At 47.5% G+C, this 16394-nt stretch overlaps 1 long non-coding RNA gene across 1 annotated transcript; it reads right to left on the reverse strand.

Annotated features, from left to right (window-relative positions):
- Nucleotides 1–7414: 7414 nt before the first annotated feature.
- Nucleotides 7415–16101, reverse strand: LOC113887816. Its single transcript, XR_003509840.1, has 3 exons — nucleotides 16051–16101; nucleotides 13509–13748; nucleotides 7415–8368 (listed from the first exon to the last, which is right to left on the reverse strand). It is a non-coding gene; the product is annotated as an uncharacterized LOC113887816 (long non-coding RNA).
- Between the last annotated feature and the right edge of the window lie 293 nt (nucleotides 16102–16394).

Genomic DNA, 16394 nt, shown 5'->3' on the forward strand with positions numbered 1-16394 from the left:
CCATCTTCTGAACATATAGTTGCGGGGCCTACATTGCCTCTTGGTCCTTGGGAAACGTTCAGTGACCTGACTGGTGCTCTCAGGATCTTGACCCCAGTTCCACTGTGAGGCTACAACTGTGGCTGATGGGGCAACAGAGTGACCAACACGTGTGTAATGAACCTTGCAGCCTCTTTGATCAGGAGTTGCCAGAATTAAGGGTCATATGAAACATGCACTCCTATCCCCGTCCCCAAAGGGAAGAGAATCTGATTTTACAGATGTCCTGCTTACTCCATTCTCCTGTGTCATTATTAACACAAAAGTAACTGGTCCATGAAGAGCTACGCTTTATTGACTGAGAATTTACCTTGAGTCCCTGTCCTTCATTCATTGAGGAATTAGTTCTAAGCAGGGACCAGATGCTATGTCTCCTCCTACTGCGGCTGGATTGGTTAGGGATGATGGGGACTGTCCCCTGCAAGCAGATGACTGCCACGTGCTGTGTGAGAAAAGCGATGGCAGGATTTCAATTATAGAACTCAGGGAACACAGAAGAGAGCATCTGACCCCTGCCATATGTCTGGGGGTGGGATGCAGTTTGGGTCCCTAGTCAGGACACATTCTCGGGGGGACGGGGAGATTTCTTGAGGTGGCACTTTGACCTTCCACAGTTTACACACACACGAGCAGAAGAGCACAGACCTGGACACAGGTGGAGCCAGACAGACTTTCATTCCCAGTTGTCTCCAGACCACCATGGCAGCTAGGTCGTCTCCAGTGCCGTCTTATAGCCACTAAAATCACTTCCTGTGCTTTGGCGTGCCTCCTGATTCCTTATATCTGATAAATAGAGTGAGACTGGTGGAGACATAACTGGGGTGGGGGCTGGTTGCAAAGCCTCTCTGATATGGCAGAGTGCCTCCCCACAGGGGAAGTTAAAGTCCTGCTTGGTGTTGCCTCTGGAGCAACCCTTTCCTACCAGCGGACTCCAGTTTCTTGGCTGCAAATCTGATCCTCCTAAGGCGCATACACAAAGGGGGTTAGAACCTTTCAGGGTGGCTTTGCCCTACTGGGTACCCGTGTTTCACACGCGGACAGGAGATTGGGACACTGATGGCTCTCCTCTCATGGAACAACATCTGCATCTCGGTAACTGACACACAAGCCACCCGTGTTGCTGTGACTGCAGAGAAGACTGGCTTTGCACTCAAGAGAAACTAGGGCGTGACTCCCAGATCCAGCTTTTACTGCATCAGCCACCTAAGCTCTTTCAGCTTGCTTCCTTGTCTCTGAGAAGGCTGGGGTTCATCCTTACCCTTCTGGGACTGTGGGGAATAAAACCCCATATACCTGGCTCCCACAAACTCCATAAGTAGGCTCCAGGTTCGTCATTTACACTGACCCCCCTGGTACGGACACATCAGTGGTGAGGGAGGCATTCAGAGCCCCTGAGAGTCTACTCCATCCTCTGGTTGGGGTGGGGGTTGGGGTGGGGTGGTGGAACTGGTGCCGTGTCCAACTATTTAATTGGCTTTACATACCACAGGCACACACTTCTTTTCATATTTAGGTGTGTTCTGCTCAGAGGAGTTGTAGTGAAGGAAGTCAGTCATCACAGTTGAATCTGTAGCAAGTAGAAGCAGCAGTGGGGTCGCTCCCTCCACTGGCCATCACAGGAACTGGCAGTTCCCTCCATGGGTTGATGGCACCAGGTGGAGACACCTGAGGAGTTGCAAGAAGGTGCTGTGACATTCCCTAGGAGGGTCCCCATACTGAGCTGGCAGCTCATCCTTGCCTCCCTGATGACCACACATACTAGTAAATCACACCCTGCACAGGGAGGACGTGTCAATATACTTCATCTTGTCCTAACAGGAACTCAACACTATAAAGTGAAAAAGAGTGAAAATCTCATCAACGCACAGTGCATGGGTAGGGCAGCTCAAGTCCTGTTCCGTGTACTGGGTCATAGACAGTGTAAAGTGACATTTTGAAATTTCCATGCTCTGGTTTATCCCTGCTCACTCTGAAGCAGGTGGTCACCCTGGATCCCTTTATGCTTCCAACTCTGTGACCAAGTTCAAAAGGCCATATTCAAAGACAACAACGGGCCATATAAAGCAAGAGGAGAGCTTTTCTGTCTGTATCCTTTGCTTAGCACGGAAGCCTTTCAAAGACAAACTCTGCCATTAGATTGCATTTCGCATCAGCTCATCGTGCAGCAGGGATTCATAGTGAAATCTCCACCACCTTCCATTTGGTAAAAATATCAAATCTGTTAACTGTGACTTTTCTCCCAGGTTCTCCCCAGGAAAAATGGAAATTGCTCTACTGAGCCTGACAGCTGAACCTAAGAAGGAATCAGGCAGATGAGGAGGGAGGAAGGGCGTGTTAAGATGGAGGCAAAGGCAGGAGTGAGATTGTGAAATCCGTGGGTGGGAAGGGGGAGAGATGGGGCGGGGGGTGGCTAGGAAGTAGGAGTGTGAGCACACCGCATCTGATGAACAGAGAGAGGTCTGGGTGGTTGGAATATCAAGTGGGGCATGGAGCAGAAGGAGGGTGTCTGGTGAAGATCGGGCATTTGGGGGAAGACAAGACCTGCTGTGCCTAGTCCAGGAGGCTGGACAGTATCCTAAGAGCAGCAGGCAGCCTGTGCAGAGTTTTGAGCAGGGGTGTCATGCCCAGATTGCACTGAAGAAAGCTTCCGTTCCTCAGGCAGCAGGACAGACCATGTGTTGGAAAGCATCAGGATTGCTAGTGCTTGTCAAGGAGAGAGACGAGTGTGAACTGGCCTAGAGAACTCACTGTGCTGATGGAGAGAAGGAACAGGATCTTACTTAGACTTAGGAGGTCGAGAGGTGAGGGTTGATGATTGAAAGTGTGGTGAAAGAGTGGAAGCAGGCAAGGATGGCTTTAAGCATCTCTGGCCTAAGCAGCTGGGAGAAGGCTGCCTTGCACTGAGTCAGGGGACAGTAAAGGAGGTGCAGCTGTGTGGGGCGTGGGGGTTGGGGGGATGGGTGCAGTTTGGACATGTTGAATATTCCTTGCCTGGGGGACTCAAACACGTACTATCAAAATGGCTTGGGGGAGCTGACCTAACTTCTCTGTGCCCATGATGCCTCATCTGTGATGGGGGAATGAGGCTAAGAATTAAGAAAAAGACTAATTTCCTGTTTCATTGCTTTAGTCTAGGAGAATGTTCTCCTTTTACAGAGAAGTGCTGTCTTACTGTCAGGTATTCCGTCAGTAAAATGGGAATGTATCTGCTTATCCATATATCCGCTTGGTTTTACATATCTGCTTTGTGTATTTTCACCATGTGGTATGTATTGTCAACCATAAAGAGAAATAAACTCAAAGGAACAAGTGTTTCTTGTCACATGCATGCAGAACGGCAGTCCATCAGCCTGTCTCTCAGAGAAACAGCCCGCTTTACAACCTCCTGTAGCTCCTCACTCCCTCCAGGGGGTGGGTAGAGACCTGTGGGACCCAGTGTATCTTTCACTTCTCTTCCCTGTGAAGGCATCTCCGGTGTCCCAGAATTTGCCCAGCACTTGTTGAGTGCAGTCTCCCTGCAGCCCTGTCAGTTGACTAGGGGAGTCTGTAGTCAGGAAGAGAGTGCTGAGCCTGAAGTGTGGATCTGGAAACCATCACCCTGTGGTGCCGAGCTGGGAGGTGATGAAGCCATAGATACCTAGATCTGAATCAAGGTCCCACCACTTATTCCTTCTGTGACCGTGGGCAAGTTACTTACACTCTCCGTGAGTTAGTTTCCTGAATTGAAGAGGATGATGATCCTACTCTGGGATAATGACTCCTTTTTGTTGCCTTCATTTAGATTACCAAAAAAAAAAAAAAAAAACCTTTTGAGAACTATACAGTGATGTTTTAGTGTCGATTGCATCCAGAGTGAAAACGGAACCTGTCAACAAAGACATGAAAAGATGCTCAGCCTCGCTCATCATGAGAAATGAAAATCAGACCCACAATTAGCTATCTTGTCACAGCAGTCAGAATGGCCATGATCAGAAGTCTACACAAAATAAATGTTGGAGTGGACGTGGAGAAAAGGGAATCCTCTTATACTCTTTGTGAGAATGAAAATAATACAGCCAGTATGGAGAACAGTATGGCGATTTCTTTAAAAACTGGGAATAAAACTACCACGTGCTGTGCTGTGCTTAGTTTCTCAGCTGTGTCTGACTCTTTGCAACCCCAGAGTAGCCCACCAGGCTACTCTGCCCATGGGGATTCCCCAGGCAAGAATACCGAGGTGGGATGTCATGCCCTCCTCCAGGGGATCTTCCCAACCCAGGGACCAAAGCCGGTCTCCCGCAGTGCCAGCAGATCCATTACTGTCTGAGCCACCAGGGAAGCCCATAAATACTGGAGTGGCTAGCCTATCCCTTCTCCAGGGGGTCTTCCCGACCCAGGATTTGGACTGGGTTCTCCCACACTGTACATGGATTCTCTACCAGCTGAGCTACCACGGAAGTCCATAAAACTACCACATGACCCAGAAATCACACTCTTGGGTATACGCCCTGAGAAAACTATAATTCAGAAAGACACATGTACCCAAGTGTTCCTTGCACCAATATCTACAATATCCATGACATCGAAGAAACGTAGATGTCTGTCAATGAATGGATAAAGATGTTGTGGTACATGTATACAATGGAATATTCATCAGTTATAAAAGGGAACGAATTTGAGTCATTTCTAGTGAATTGGTTGAAGCTAGAACCTTTTATACAGAGTGAAATCAGAAAGAGAAAAACAAATATCCTACATCAACACATATATGTGAAACTTAGAAAAACTGTACTGATGAACCTATTTGCAGGGCAAGATTAGAGTCTCAGACATGGACAAGAGAATTATGGACACAGCAGGCAAGGAGAAGATGGATTGAATTGAGAGAGTAGCACTGAAATATACAGATTACCATGTGTAAAATAGATAGGTAGTGGCAAGCTTCTGTATAGCACAGGAAGCTTAGTTTGGTGTTCTGTAATGACCTAGAGGGGTGGGGTTTGGGGGTGGAAGAGAAGTTCAAGAGGGAGGGGATATATGTATACACTTATAGCTGATTCACCCTTGTCCTACAGCAAAAATTAGCACAACATTTAAAGCAATCATAATCCAATTTTAAAAGGTGAGGGGTGTTCGAACCTCTCTGCCTTTATACTTATCTACTGGGACCGGCATGAAAGATGCTCATATTTACCATGCTGACAAAGTTCAACTTCACCTGAGCTGTTAAGAAAAGCCACAGTAAAGAAATCTCTGCAGACTTTCATGTCCCCAAAATGACTTAATGTAAAGCACCACCCTTGCCCGTCTGAATTCGGTAGACTCATCCAAAGTTTCCAGTGACTCCTGGGTTTACCTACCACAAGGTCAAGTATAGACCTTCCTCCTTGTCATTAAAGGGCAGACACAGACCATCCAACTCCTTGTTTTCTGTCTCATGATTAGGAACGGTGATTAAAAGTCCGTTCTCCTGAAACTAGGTAGTCACAAAGATAATCATTTCCTCTTCTGTCGACGGGATTTGCCCCTAAATGTTTTCCCCCCTGCAAAGGTCCCCACTGTCACTTCTCTACTACTCTCTGTGGAATAAAGTACAGTGCAAAACCACCTTGCTGACAGTCTGATCATCAGGTCTGTGGTGCTGTTCCAACTGCAATTGGTAGAAATACAGTCAGTGTCTTTATTCGTTTGCTTTTACTCTTTCCCTTTGTCTTACTGGTAATCATTGGTAGAAAAAAAATCACAAAGATTTAATCTCAAAAATATATAAACAGCTCATGCAGCTCAATAACAAAACAATAAATGACCCAATTAAAAATTGGCCAAAGAAATTAATGGATATTTCTCCAAAAAATACATACAGATGCCTAACAAACACATGAAAAGATGCTCAACGTCACTCATTATCAGAGAAATGCAAATGAAAACCACAATGAGCTATCATCTCATGCTGGTCAGAATGGCTGCTCTCAGAAAGTCTACTAACAATAAATGCTGGAGAGAGTGTGGAGTAAAGGGAACTCTCTTACACTGTTGGTGGGAATGCAAACTAATACAGCCACTATGGAGACCAGTTTGGAGATTCCTTAAAAAACTGGAAATAAAGCTCCAGTATGACCCAGCAATCCCACTGCTGGGCAAACACCGAGGAAACCAGAATTGAAAGAGACACCTGCACCCCAATGTTCATCGCAGCACTGTTTACAATAGCCAGGACATGGAAGCAACCTAGATGTTCATTGGCAGACAAATGGATAAGAGAGCTGTGTTACATATACACCATGAAATATTACTCAGCTATTAAAAATGCATTTGAATCAGTTCTAACTAGGTGGATGGAACTGGAGCCTTTTATACGAGTGAAGTCAGACAGAAAAACACCAATACAGTATCCTAACCTACATACATGGAATTTAGAAAGATGGTAATGACGACCGTATATGCGAGACAGCAAAAGAGACACAGATATAAAGAACAGGCTTTTGGACTCTGTGGGAGAAGGCGAGGGTGGGATGATATGAGAGAACAGCATTGAAACATGTATTTTACCATATGTGCAATAGATGACCAGTCCAAGTTCCATGCATGAAACAAGGCACTCAAAGCTGGTGAACTGGGACAACCCAGAGGGATGGGATGGGATGGGAGGGAGGTAGGAGAGAGTTCGGAATGGGGGACACATGTACACCCGTGGCTGATTCATGTGAATATATGGCAAAAACCACCAGAATACTGTAAAGTAATTAGCCTCTGCTGCTGCTGCTGTTGCTGCTGCTTACTAAGTCACTTTAGTCATGTCCGACTCTGTGCAACCTCATAGATGGCAGCCCACCAGGCTTCCCCGTCCCTGGGATTCTGCAGGCAAGAACACTGGAGTGGGTTGCCATTTCCTTCTGCAATGCATGAAAATGAAAAGTGAAAGTGAAGTCATTCAGTCATGTCCGACTCTTAGCGACCCCATGGACTGCAGCCTACAAGGCTCCTCCATCCATGGGATTTTCCAGGCAAGAGTACTGGAGTGGGTTGCCATTGCCTTCTCCAGTTAGCCTCTAATTAAAATCAATTAATTAAAAAAAAATGTTAAGTAACACCACCTGCTCCTAACGTAGACAGATGACAACACAAATTACCAGGCAATCAGGGAGACGCCCCGGACCTCCAACCCCAAGAGCTGACCATCACAAGGTGTCATCTGTGAGGGCAACTCCAGTACCCGAAAACTCTTCTTGTGACCCCGGATGTTATCATTCCCTCCTAGCCTCCAAGCTGCTGTGAGAGGCCCTCGGGGCACACCGTCCAGAGGGCCCGGCACTACCTTCTCACCTCCGAATCACCCCCGCCCTAGTGCCACCATCCCAGGGGACAACCTGCTTTTCTTCAGGCCACTTGGGCCTCCCTCTCAATCCACCACAACCAAGGGAATACTCAGGAAGGTCCTTCTATGAGGAGGGGAGGGGTAAATGTCCCATCTTTGTGCTGTCAAAGCCAGGCCCACAGACTCCTCCCCTGTGAAGGGCAGGTAGCCGCTACAGGACCCTGGACGACTCCTCCTCTCGGTGGTCTTCACCCTTCTCTTCCACACACACTGAGGATGGGAGGCTGACCCACCACTCCAGGCTTCTCGACTGGCCTGAGGATGGGAAGCACTGCATTGGCATTCCGCTAGTGAGAACCTGATCCTGAGAAAGAACGCGTGAGAGCGAGAGAGAGAGAGAGAGGCACAGACACGCAGACAGAGGGAGACATCTATCGCTCTAGGACCGACCAGGTGTGCGTTATTGCCACAGGACCACAATTCTCTTCCGTCAAGTGGGATCCCAGCTCTCTCAGAACTGTTGTTTTCCACAAACACCCCCACCTCTTCAGGATCAGAAGGCAGTTGGACAGTCTATATGACTTATTTCTCTTTCTCTCGATGGGGATTGACACTCTTAAGCCGATACTGAATCTTCCTATGGATATTGGTCGATCCGGAATAATTGGGCTCAAATCGGTGTTCACCAGGTTCAGAAGTAGGCTCTTTCCTTGGCATCACCTCCCTCCCCACCTCATGCCCCACTTCACAAAATGAGACAATATAATGAAGTATTTTCAGGGGAGATGCATTTCCCGTATTGAAATCATCTCAGCAGGTGTTCTTTCTCAAGAGTGTGTGAGTTAGGCCCTGATGTGACATAGAAATAAGAACATACTTTTAAAAGGCTCCTTGAGTCCTGCCTTGGTTTGCAATGCTTTTGAAAACTTTTATCTCCTGAATCGCGCAGTAGCGGTGCATAGTAATTCTAAAAGGAAGGTATCTTTCGTTGTCTGGATTCCTGGAGTACAGCTGATCCTGGATAGTAGACCTGTGCTGTGGTCAGAAATTTGGATATATGATTAGTTACGGGTTTCCATTTATATTTCAATTGTTCATTAGTCCTTAAGTTGTGTCCCATTCTTTTGGGACCCCATGGACTGTACCCACCAGGCTTCTCTGTCCATGGGATTTCCCAGGCCAGAATACTGGAGTGGGTTGCCATTTCCTTTTTCAGGGGGTCTTCATGACCCAGGGATCAAACCCCAGTCTCCTGCATTACCAGGTGAATTCTTTATCACTGAGCCACCACGGAAGCCCTTGTATTTCTGATACCATTGCCTTATATTTGACCTACCTCTATTGGGTGTATTACATACGTCTATGTGCCTGTGTGTAGGGTTGCTTTGCTTGTTTGTTTTGTCAGAAAGAGTAAAGTGAAGTGGCTTTGCTTTGCTTAAGTCTTTCAGGGTACCAGCAATAGACAAAATGTATAAAGAGAAAGGGTTTCCTTAACTTAAGGAAAAGAATTTCCACAACTCCCCATGAAAGGGGTTTAGTCTCCTGACTAGAACCTATTAATATTCAATGAAATCTTTCTTGACTGCTCATTTTAGGAAAGCAATTGTTCTACTGTTTTTACTTGAATATTGGCTACATTTAAAATTATGCTTGAGATTGTGTGAAATAGATAAGTAAAACTACAGATCCCAGTGATTCATTGGCTTTACCCTGCATATGGGTGCAGTACAAGCTCAATGAAAACCATCAGATTGGATGAGTACGATGTGCCCTGCAAGGAAATATTTTTTATAAAGTAGACACACTGGATGTGCTAACGGGAAATCTATACTTTGCTCAGCAGATTATTTATCTAGTAAACAAGGACTTAGAGCCAAGGGAATGTATAAGGTGGTGATTGTGAGTGAAAATAGGTGACAACATTGAGAGAGACAGAGAGTGGTGTAATGAATGGTGCAGAGACCTTCACATTTTAACAGATGTACATGAAAGATGGTTAGGACCACTACCAAGCAGTGTGACCTTGAGTAAGATGGTCACCATCTCTGATCCTCAGTTCCCTTGCCTGCAAACGGGGACAATAATATTATATATTACCCCACCCCCAGGCAAAGCCATTCCTCACGGCCTGATCCCAGCCTCCACTGGCTCCTGTGGCCAAGGCTCTCATCACACTTGTTTCACCACGGTCTTCAGACTGGCTTCCTGCCCACCCCACCATGAGCTCCTTGAGGACCTTTTAACCACAGGGGCTCAGAACACGTTTACCATCTTATGAGTGATGATAAAGTCAGGTACACAGAGCAGTGCAGCTGCTGTTATGCTGTCAATTCGTTGCAAACATCCCATAGGAAACGAGTGGCTGGAGTAAACCTCTCCACTCAGGTTTCTGTTGCTCCAGGGCCGTTTGTGTTTTTTTTATCCCCACATCGTCCAGAAGCTTATTGTATGAGGGAAACGCCCTCCTTTCCCCTTCCTAGTGCATAGTAATTATAACAGCCGTTTCTCAACTGAATTGTCAGTGAGTGAACCCTGAAAGTCCTGAGCTCAAATTTTGGTTCCTTTGAGAGGGTGAGGGGAATCCTGTCGTCTCTCCCCACTCTGACAGGAGTGTCTAAAGTCCGTCTCTTCCCACTTGGCTTCCCGTTTATTCTGCATCTTGGACACTCCTTTACCTCCTGAGACTGAGGTCTGTCCTAGGCTATGGCTGCTTTCAGCACTGTGCTGAAGGCACTGTGCTGAGGTAGGCCCTGGGGAGATACTTGTTGGTTGAATAGAGCTCAGAGAGCCAGGCTACTTTATTTCACGGGTGAGAAGTGTAACTTCCACACAGGCTGCCATCAGCAGGATGGACGGTTTGAGCCTGCTGATCAGTGTCCTTGGGCAAGTCCACCGGAGCCCTGTCACCCTGCTCTCCCCTCTTCCTCTTGCTGCTATAGCTTCTTCTACTCCGTACCTTCCCCGTGCCCTCCTTTGTGCTCCCTCTGCTCTCCGTGTACATGTACACCGTGCCAGAGACCACCCTGTCTCCCAGCTTCATGTTGTGTGATTGTCAGTTCCCTTTCTAATTAGACTACTTTGAGGAGTTTTCTGTTTGCTCACAGTCCATGGTGGACACCCCAATACAGTAAGCATCATGGGTCTCCTTTTATTCTTTTTCCTTTGTTTTACCCTTCCCCCAACCTTTTTTTTTTTTTTCCCCTTTTTTGAGGAATCAATATGGTATTGTGAGTAAGGACACTAGCTCTGATTCAGATAACCTTCCTTTCCACCTAGTTCTGCCACTTATTAACACATAATCTTGAGAAATTAAATTGGCCCACTGGGCCACACCAGACTCGCCTGAAAATGGGTGACATATTCTTAATAACGACATGAACTGAGCAGGTGGGTTTTGTATTGAATGAGGTTCATAGGAATGTGTTGGCATGTTCCCTGTTGTAACAAATAGTGAGCTGCAGCGGGGCAGGTTGCAGGTCAGGCCTTACCCTCAAGCTTCACGAAGCACTTCAAGGTCACATTAGACATCTGTGTCCAGCCCTAGAGGCTCCTTCCTTCTCAGCCACAGTCCTCGAGCTTTTTCCTCAGAGCTAGACGAACCCTGACCAGGAGGCTGGCTTTTCTGTTACACCTCTCCCACCTGGAAACCACTCACAGACTTCATCTCTGTTGTGTGCATCATTCTCTTCCTGGTAATGTTGTCCTCGGATGGATTGAGGCTCCTCCTATTGCAAGTGGATACCTAGGACTGATACCAAGGGTGTGATGTTTCCCTGCTCCCCCATGGTATGGAAAGTCTCTTGGACCTGTGCCCAAACTCCTCTCTCTCCCCATGTCGTCTCCCTCCATCCCACAGTTCACAGTTTACACTCAAGCTGGGTTCCAGTGCAGGCCCTAACAGCCCAGGCACTCTGCTTCAGCCTCAAATTCCTTATCTGTAAAGTGGCAATAACTCTACCTGTTGGTCAGGTTTATTGGGAGACCTGCTGGGGATAACAGATGTAAAACACCTAGCGCCCATGACCTGGCAGGTGGAAGGCACTAAATAAACGGCTGTGTCCTCTATCAGCTCCTGTAATGCACAGCATCTGGTGTGGGATAATACTGTGACTCAGTCGATGTCTTTGGACTGAAGGGTCTAGCCTGTGCAAGGGGCAAAACAAGAAATGAAATTATGGAATAATAAGAAAGAAAGAAATGAAACCTATGTCCACACAAATACGTGTCCTTACTTACATGTCTTTCACAGCAGCACTGTCTGTAATCTCCAAATAGTGGAGCAGCCTAAAAGTCTGTCAGCTGGAGAGTGGTAAACAGAGTATTCTGCAGCCATTCAGTGGAACAGCATAGATGGATGAAAAGTGATGAACTTCTGCTTTCTGCCGCTACATGGGTGAGCCTCCAAAGCATTATGCTCAGTGAAAGAACCCAGACACAAAAGGCCACTTCCTGCAGGAGTCCGTTGATATGAAATGCCCACAAAGGGCAAATCTACAGAGACAGAAATTAGATGACAGGATGCTTGGGCCTGCAGGTCCTATTGGGGGCTGACAGCTGATGGGTACATGGACGCTTCTTGTGGTGCTGGCAGTGTTCCACAAGTGCACTGTGGTGGTGGTTGAACCACTTTGTGAAGTTACTAAAAGACAGTGCACTGGATGCATTGAATGGCTGTGATTTGTGGTGTGTAACTATACCTCAGTGAAGCAGTTTAGGAAGGTAATGCAGATGTCCAAGTGAGACATGGGGGGAAAGATATGCCATTGCTTTTGTAACAGCGAGGACTGCCCCTGCTCCTTCCACTTCCTGGGTCCGGCCTCCTCCACATGTGCTAGATGCTCCCTCCAGAGACAGTCGCTGTGCACGTCAGGACAGAATCCCCAGTGAGCACACGTCTAGTGTGTCTCTGTGTTTACGCACAGGCGCCCATTGGGTGACCACAAGTCAGTGGCTCTGGACAGGCTCCCAGAACCCACCCTGCAACTGAAATTCTACTTAGTTGTTTTCCCATTCTTCTCAAATCACGTGGACCCAGCTTCTGTTTCCCAGATTCAGTAACGGATTTCAGCCCTTAGCTCCAACCTCTGGTCACAGGAGTACCTGTTATCCTGGTGTGAGGCCCCCTGCCTGAGCTCAGCAACCCGGGAGGCATGCTCAGCAGAGCAGTAACCAGGACAACGGAACTCCATCCATCCTCCTTCTGCCGCCAGGGCTGAGGAGCATTCCCTCCCCTCCGTCTGCCTGAGTGTCCGGTAAGGAAGGGGACTTGGCAGCATAATACACCACTGAGTTATTGAAAGTATTCTAAATATGGCTGTGAATAAATATGTCAAACTCCGTCTCAGAACGGAAGACATGTAATTACAAATTTTTTGAAATTTCATTAGTAGCAAACATGGCTCTTCATTTCAGGAATCTGTTTAAAACCATGAAAGGTGAAGCATCATGCGATTGTGCTTCTCAATCTTAACTGTGCATCAATTCTCCCCTGGAGAGGCTTTAGAAGAGCTGATGCTGGCAGGACAGCCCCAGAGAATCTGAAGTAGTAGCTCTTGAATGCGGCCCTGGCCTGAGCATTATCTGAAAAAGTTCTCTTATGAAAGCCAAGGCTGTAGCTGTGGAAACAAAACCCATTCTTACAGGAAGAAATTCAACATCGAAAACTTGCGACTCCTCACTACAAGCAAAGCAGGTTTTCATCATGACTCGCCATACTTACTTTACAGCTATCTTAGGCTGAGCAAAGGGTCGACTTGCCCAAATTAATACTAGTTTGAATACTCACCTTGTGCTTGCCCTGCTGTGTGTTCCTGAATCCAAATTTTACAGTTAAAACCCTGCTGTTGTCAGTGAAACTCAGTACGTTTTAGTTCTTGTCAGGACCCCTTGTGCCTAGTTGAATATATTTCTAAAACACTGTGGAGATAACTTCATTCGACAGATCAGAATAGTGCTTCAGAGATCAAAGATGGCTGAGAATTGTAGCTGTTGATGTTGATGTAGAAGAATCGGCTGTCAGTGTATCTGCTGCCTGTGCTCAGCTGCAGTTTTAAACTGTTTCCTGTGATATCAAATTAACTCCCGCGCTCAGATGAAGACCAAATAAGAACAGGATGTTTACTGGAAAAATACAGTTAAGGAATCCCTTGTTTGAAGCACACCCATGAAAACTCACCTCTTGAAATGTTCTGCTTTAGGGATCTCTTCTGGATATTCTTTGGCATGTTCCCCAATGACGGGCTTACACTGCTGTGCCCTGACTCACCGTCCTGTTAAAGACAGGGCTTTCAACCTCTCAGGTGCATTACAGTGGCCAGGTTCTCTCGAAGATCCAAAAGAGGGTGATGACCTGTGCTCAAGACACCTTCACAGTGTGTCTGTAGGAACAGGGCCTCTGAGAGGAACGGATCCCCACCTGTGGCAACAGGAAGATCTCAGGTCAGCCTTTTCCAGAGCTGCTCCAAGGGAGTTATGGCACAGTGAAGATCACACCCAGCAGCATGCCCTGGATTGTGGTTTAAGGAACTGGGTGGATGGCGGTGCCCATCCATGAGACACCCCAGGGAACATTGGCCTGGGGCTACTAGCAGGTCTGCAGGGCTTATGGGACATCTGAGTGCAGATAGCCCATACGTCTCAGCCTGTGGGGGAAGTGGGGCCCAGTTGAGACATCTTAGGTAGATTTGGTGATTTGGAAAGCCATCAGCATACAGAGGGATACAGATGAAAACAAGTCAGATGGGTAAAAGCTCTGGGGGGTGACGTGGTCACCCAAGGATCATGTATAGAATGGAAGAGCACAGGGCACAGGTTGAAAACCAGAGGAAAGCAAAATCAAGATTTAGGAGGGGATCAAAGTAAATGGGGGAGAAGGCAATGGCACCCCACTCCAGTACTCTTGCCTGGAAAATCCCATGGATGGAGGAGCCTGGTGCACTGAGGTCAATGGGGTCGCTAGGAGTCGGACACGACTGAGCGACTTCACTTTCACTTTTTACTTTCATGCATTGGAGAACGAAATGGCAACCCACTCCAATGTTCGTTCTTGCCTGGAGAATCCCAGGGACAGGGGAGCCTGGTGGGCTGACGTCTACAGGGTCGCACAGAGTCGGACACAACTGAAGCGACTTAGCAGCAGTAGCAGCAGCAAAGTAAATGGACAATAAGGAGATTTCAAAGTAATGAACTGAGAGGGAGGAGGAAAACCAGGATGGTTGCTGTCACAGACTCTGACCAAAGAAAGTGTTTTTGAAGACAGAATGTGCCTGTGGACAATACAGCACTGCGTACTACGGTTTGGCCCATGGAGCTCTTGGGATACATTAGCAAGGGGATGTTCTGTGGATGGGCACTCAGTGGAGGAATCAAGAGGTAACCAGATAAGGATGCTCCTGGAGTCTATACTTTCAAGAAGCATGGCTTGAAGGGAATCACAGACTCAGGGTATTGGAAGTAGAGGCCTGTGTGCTTGCAGGGTATGCTATTTTCTATTCCCCAACCAAAGAGACCAGGATGCCAGTTCCAAAAGCTCATCAGGACTCTTGACTAGAAGACAGAGTGGGGAATTGGAATGACCTTCACAGGTGAGTATTCATGTTGAGAGGGGAGTGTGGTATTTTCAAAGCAGCAGTGGAGTTCCAGGAAGACCTCCTTCCTCTCCCTCTGGACCCCACTCTGCCTCTGCAACCCATAGTCACAGGAAGAGCCAGGGTGGTGGTGGGGGACATGGGTTGCTGAGATCACAGTCTCAATGTATGCTCCTTAGACTCCACAGACACTTTAATGTATTTTTTCTCCCTGGATGATCTGATCTTCCTCATGAGTGTTCACCCTTCATAATGGTTAGTAATGGGAAAACCCCCACTGAAGTTGCTTCTGACTTGAAAGTGTGGTTGCATGCAACCAACTGAATATCCACAGATACAAATACACAGTCTATTCTGGTGAAAATGCTCTCTACTTCTTTCAGCGATGGACCAAGGATATATGTCACTTACAAGGCTCGCAGTCATGTGGGAGAGGGAGTCTATAACACGGCATAGGTTTGTTCCTCACAGAGGCCTCAGTGCTCCCTGAGGGAAAAATGACTGTCCTCTCCTGGCTCCAGCTGTTGATGCTGACCTGTACCGCCCATGGGTGGGGGTGGTGAAACTTGCATTTTTGTCTCCCTCCTCTTGCTGTGGACCCAGTGCTCCCTGGCTGAGCCTCAGCCCCCCTGCTGGCATCAGCAGACTCCTCTGAATCTGGGTATCATCGTCCAGCCCATCAACAGGCAGGGATGTCCACTCCTCGGCCACCAGGTCCCCTAGCCCATTGCCTGCTTAGGCTTCAACTGGATTCAGTCCCTTTCCACATTTCTCCCTAAAGTGATAAAGATCCCTCCCTTGGATCTCACCTGCACCACAGCAGGAACCAAGATCAGCTCCAGAAAAAGAAATTCCTAAACTGCAGCCACCCTTCTGCCCAGACTCCGTTTGGTCATTGTACAGTGTGCTCCTGGAGTCCCAAGTGTGAATGGTATGGAACCCTCCTGTCCCTGGTGTTCATTTCTTGTCACACCTCCCTTGTCTGAGCTCTCTCACCTCTGCCTGCCACCTGCCTCTGTGGGCCATTCCCCATTGTGACTGGGACGCTCTTTCCTTTGGCTTGTCTTTCATTTGACCCAAGACTTCCCAAACAATACCCAGGTCACAGGGGGCACAGTGTAGAATGTGTACCTTGTGGAGTTCAGTTAGGATACTTTGGTGTCACATCAGCCCCACGCCCCCTGAAATATAAAAACAGAGGGATAAAGAACACAAGAGTCAAATATGCCAAAGATGCCTGAGATGTTGTCTTAGGTGAGCACTGAAGAGTGTCTGTGGGATCAGGAAGTATGGATATTAATGATGGCCATGACGAGACCAGTTACAGCGGAGTGACTGGGACAAAAGCTCCACGGAAGGGGGCTGAGGAGACAATATCTCAGCAGAATTTGAAGCAGTTTTGCTTTGAAGGGCAACCGGTAATGTGCCAGGAGCTGCAGAACAGGGTGGTGGAAGACGGTGGGTTTCCCCCTGTG

Source organism: Bos indicus x Bos taurus, chromosome X (assembly GCF_003369695.1).
Source record: "Bos indicus x Bos taurus breed Angus x Brahman F1 hybrid chromosome X, Bos_hybrid_MaternalHap_v2.0, whole genome shotgun sequence".
NCBI lineage: Eukaryota > Metazoa > Chordata > Mammalia > Artiodactyla > Bovidae > Bos > Bos indicus x Bos taurus.